Raw genomic sequence first — 5,253 nt, forward strand, 5'->3', positions numbered from 1 at the left:
TGTTAAATTTCCTACAAAAAAGGTCAGTAAATTTTAGCTGCTATTATCTGATCTCTAAAGATGTACAACTTTGTGGACGTATAGGCAGTAAAAATTATCCCCAAAATGTATTTCCTTAAAAATACAATACAACCACTTCAAGAGATGTGTGACAGAACATTCTAGTACTTAATCTAACCGCAACTTTGGAGAGGGAAAAATCATACCATCACAACCATTTCAGGACATCCAAAACAAATAAGCGAAATACCCCTACCAGCTGTTAATACACAGAGAGCCTGTGAACTGGGTAATCATGGAATTCACTGCTTTAGATTCATTCAGCCATTACATGCCCAGAGACATTGGTCAGAAATTGTTTATTGGCATTTTACATAGTTTTCCTTTAGTTAGGTGGGCAGCACTTCTTAACTCAACACAGAAATGCCGGATCCAACAGAATTCTATGTCAAACACTGAAGAAGATGTATACATACAGGTACTGTAAGAAAAACAGAGATTTGAAAAGTGTCCATATTTATAGTGACAGACACTGTGCGTTTGTGTAGCCAAGTCTTAAAAAATCCAACCTGAGGCAAAACAGTTCTTTGTGGAGATTTTGCTAGGTCATAGTAAAGGTCAGACCATTCACATGTAATGTGATGACTCTGTTTATAGGTAAGGGATAGAATTAACAGTTTTTTGCACAGACGTTTTCTGTTGGGATTTACAGAAATATCTCATTTAATATTCACAAAACCAGTACGGGGTAAGTGATCCTATCTCCAATTCATGAGAAGGAAATCAAACTCAGGAAAAAAAAAAAAAAAGAAGTAGAGGAAGAATTAAGGCCACAAAGTTTTTAAGTAATGGACTAGGAACCCAACCCCAGGTGTTGTGTGTTTTTTTTTTTAAAGATTTTATTTATTTATTTAACAGAGACAGCCAGCGAGAGAGGGAACACAAGCAGGGGGAGTGGGAGAGGAAGAAGCTCCTCACAGTGGAGGAGCCTGATGTGGGGCTTGATCCCATAACGCTGGGATCACGCCCTGAGCCGAAGGCAGGCGCTTAACCGCTGTGCCACCCAGGCGCCCACCCCAGGTGTTTTTATATGAAAGTTCCTACCTTTCATACTGCCTTGCCTTATGAAAATCACTGGTCAAGCTTCTCACTTTTGGAAATAGCTTTTGTATGTTTTATTGGAAGGAAGGGCTGTTGATGAGGGGCAGTGATTTAAATGTCATTTAAAGTGATTTGAGGGGCGATTATTTTTAGGTCATACATGGAAAGACATGACATTACAAGATTATATGGCAGGCTGTTCAGAGTATATTCTGCTGCCTTTGGAAACTTCAAGTTCCAGAAGCCATTGTGTTCTTGTTTTAGGAAAAGATCACTATTTTCAGACGCACTAATAAAATGCAGATGAAAGTAAAATCCTTAATAATATTGCAACCCCTGGCACGATCCCTGAATAGTGGCATATCTTTATCCCATATAATTCATATATTGTTCAACATAGGCAAATACTTATATGGTTTAGTGGAGATCAAGAATGTTAATCAATACCTTAACCAGAATTTTTGCTATTTACAAATTGATCATAGGAATGAATTAGAAAGAAACATATCAAGGGTCGTCTTAATAGGACTGAATGGCTGTTTGCCCTAAAAATAAAATAAACAAACAAAAAAAAGATTACCAACGTTTACATCCATGTGTCCAAACACATGCAAATATGCACCAGTGTGATTTATTCCTATTACTCTATTACTTAAGAATATTTGGATGGTTAGAGTTACTATGAGATTCTTGTAATCTGTTGTAATTCTGCGTTTCTTTATCATATCTTAGCTAGTATTCAAACTAGACTTTTAAAGTTTGGAAGCAGCAACCTTGTTTTAAGTTAGATATTCATCGCTACATCGAAGAAATATATTTCAAGGTTTTTTTTGGATTTTTTGGGTTTTTTTCATGCCATGGGCCTCTTTTCAGAAGAATGGTTTTAAATGCATAAGTACATATATTAAAAAGTTGATTATTTTTAAATACATACATTGAAATATTTTTAAAAGTTGTGACAGAATATAGGTGCTGCTTATGAAGGTTTAGTATTGCAAGATCTGTAATTCTGAAGTATTGACAGTAAAACGGTATTGATATATTGGCAACAACCACACAGACGGTCCCCAACTTACCGTGATTCACCTTAGGATTTTTCGAGCTGACTATGGTGCAAGAGCAATAGGCATTCCGTAGAGACCCCACTTCGAATTTTGAACTTGGATCTTTCCCTCGGCTAGGGATATGCAGTACAATCCTCTCTCATGATGCTGGGCGGTGGCAGTGAGCCCCAGCTCCCATCTGGCCACCTGATCACGAGCACAACCGATACACTTAAAACCACTCTGTACCCACACGACCTTTCTGTTTCACTTTCAGACAGCATTCAATCAATCACATGAGATATGCAACACTTCATTATGCAACAGGCTTTGTGGGAAGATGATTTTGCCCAACTGTGGGATAACGTAGGTGTTCAGAGCACATTTAAGGTAGGCGAGGCTAAGCTATGAAGTTGGGCAGGTTAGGTGTGTTAAGTGCACTTTCAATTTATGCTATGTTCAACTAACAACGGATTGTCTGGACATAATGCCATCGTAAGTCAAGGAAGGTCTTTAATGTGATAGGAAAAATCTGTTTTCTGTTGGCGCCAAGTCCCAGGAACTGCTAGTCACACTGGATGTGTTGCCTACATTCACAATGAAGAGACATGCTAAATTTCAGTGGAATGTTAGTGAAAAGATAAATTAATTTTTTCCACCCAAGTTTGTTCTCTGTGTGGACCCCTCATTCAGAAAGCCTGTGAGCAATAGGTTTTCTAAAAGTTTGTATCAGCAATGATTGTTTGCTGTTATCGCATGCTTTGGGGCTTCTACTACAGTATCCTCATAATACTTGAAGTAGACTAAACTTTTTTAACGAACGAGTGGATACACGTTTTGTGTCTAACATGGTGGGAGGCTTATTTCTTAGGCATGTAACACTAAGGCAGGTGGCTCTCCTCCATAACGTAATTCAAGGGCCCAGATTTCTTCCATCTGCATCTGCATTCTCATCTAGGGCTGTTGTCTAAATTCTGCGGATGGAAGGGGAGGAGGGTGTGAAAGCAGCACTCCAGCTTCTTAAAAAGCTTTGGTCCAGAGCTGAAACACACCACCATCACCCACGTCTCCTTTGGCAAGAATTGGTCACATGGCCCCATCGGGCATCACTTCCTGGTAACAACTCCATACAATGGCATGGCGAGCATAAAATTGGGGTGGATAGTTAGCTGCATCGACCACAATCAAGTTCTCTCTTACAGCTTTTACATGGTAGAGCTGGGGAAAGTCTTCCTGATACTGGACCACCCTTCACATTCCTGAGATGAACCCCAGGTGGGTTTGGTGGGTGGTGGTTTTTTTAAATGGCTGAGCTGGATGAGAGGAAAAACAAACAAAAGCACCTGGCAGGTCTTGCTCTGCGAATGGAAGCACCTATGCTGCAAACCTAGGAGTCATTTTTCAAGTGTCCTTCTCTTTCCTCCTCAAAGGTGCTGTCAGCTACGGCTTCCTGTTTATTTTACCTTCTAAATACTACTTAAATCCGACTGTCCCTGCCACAGCCTCACTTCAGATCCGCATCGACTCTTTCCTGGATGACTTCTACAGTAGCCTTTCAACTGAACATTGGGCCTACGGGTTTTCCCTCTTCCAAGGTCACCTTCCCTACCAAGGTCACCTGTCAAATTTTGAAAACTTCACACCCCCATAAGTAAACAAACTGAACACCCATCTCAACACTTTGACTTCTTTTTAAGTTATATATGCTTACTCTTTCATAATATGTTTGTCCTAAAATGGTATGATTTTCAAATGGAGAGATTAAAACATAAACATAAACTGGAGTTTTACCATGATCTTCTCCATCCAGTGGATTACTTGATACACACCTGTATCAGTCTGAGTTCTGTCAGGGTAAGAGACGCTACAATATTACAGGGCTAAGGGGTTAACACAACAAATTACAGCTTACCTGGATGAGGCAGAAGCTGGGAAGTGAAGGTCTGTCTGCAAGGGGGTAGTCAGAGGGTCGGAGGAACAGTCACTGCCTCAACTGGAAGCACAAAACCTGAGGTTTACAGGAGTCTGAGAAGCAACAGGCCGGACCACAGGAGGACCGTGAAATGGGAGCTCCCCCACGGGTCTCCAGAAACAGCTATGTAGGACTCTCCCCGTGACTCCCACAACCTTCCGAGTATAAGGAACTGCGTTTCACCTGTGCCTGCTAAAGCGCCGCAAGGTCCTCTCATCAGAAAGCTAATGCATAACCACTGGGAAGGCACTTAAAGGGAAATCTACTTCCCAGCCTTAGGAGAGATGAGACATGGTGGTGCCAGTTGACAAGCATTCCAATACAACATACTTGGAATATGGCCACCTCGGGTTGGAGACAGATACTCCCATCTGGACTGATTTTTCTAAAATGCACCAGATTTTGTCTTACTCAAAATCCTTCCATAGCTTTTTTTTTTGCCTCCAGCAGTTTTTGTTTTTTGCTTCCAGTTCTTAATCATTTTAGCTTTGCAAATTTTTATTTGCATACTTACATGAGAGCACAAATGAAAAACAATTCTTATTGTAAGCTTTGGTTGAACAATGGTAGAGCGTTGGAAGCCTCTCCTATACCCTTATTGTCCTTCACAGTTTCCCCTTCGTAGGGAAATATCCGGAGCCCCATAGAATTTCTTTAGAAATCACCACCCTAAATGGTGTCATCCAAAGTCACTGGCGTGGTGCATAAGGCCCTCTGTCACCTGCCTCCTGCCTACCTTGCAGTTAATCTTCTAATAGTCTTCAGGCCACCCTGCATGGTAGCATTCCCAATTTAATTATTCATACTTCAAAGCTTTCCCTTGGCATTTCTGCTCTCCTTTACCTGGAATGCTTCTCTACCTTGCGTGTTAAGTATATTTGTATTCACGAATCATCACCACCGCCAGATCATTTTCCTGACCCTAAGAATCTCCCTCCCTGAGAGCTCAACATTCAGCACAAAGGAGGGCTCCAGAGTGCTTGATGTCATGAGTTGAGGAGGCATGAGTTGAGCTACCTCTGAAAATCCTCCCTAAAACATATATTGTCTCCTATCTCCACTATTCAGTTCTCAATTGGTGAGTAATTAGACATATATATATATATAGTGTAATTTCTTTTTTGGTGTTGTTTAAAT

At 40.7% G+C, this 5,253-nt stretch overlaps 1 long non-coding RNA gene across 1 annotated transcript; it reads right to left on the reverse strand.

The window, feature by feature from the left end:
* Positions 1–340: 340 nt before the first annotated feature.
* On the reverse strand, positions 341–4,266 carry LOC103659458. The gene is made up of 3 exons (XR_567481.2): positions 4,057–4,266; positions 2,178–2,351; positions 341–481 (listed from the first exon to the last, which is right to left on the reverse strand). It is a non-coding gene; the product is annotated as an uncharacterized LOC103659458 (long non-coding RNA).
* Between the last annotated feature and the right edge of the window lie 987 nt (positions 4,267–5,253).

This window comes from Ursus maritimus, unplaced genomic scaffold (assembly GCF_017311325.1).
Source record: "Ursus maritimus isolate PB19 unplaced genomic scaffold, ASM1731132v1 scaffold_1, whole genome shotgun sequence".
Classification (NCBI taxonomy): domain Eukaryota; kingdom Metazoa; phylum Chordata; class Mammalia; order Carnivora; family Ursidae; genus Ursus; species Ursus maritimus.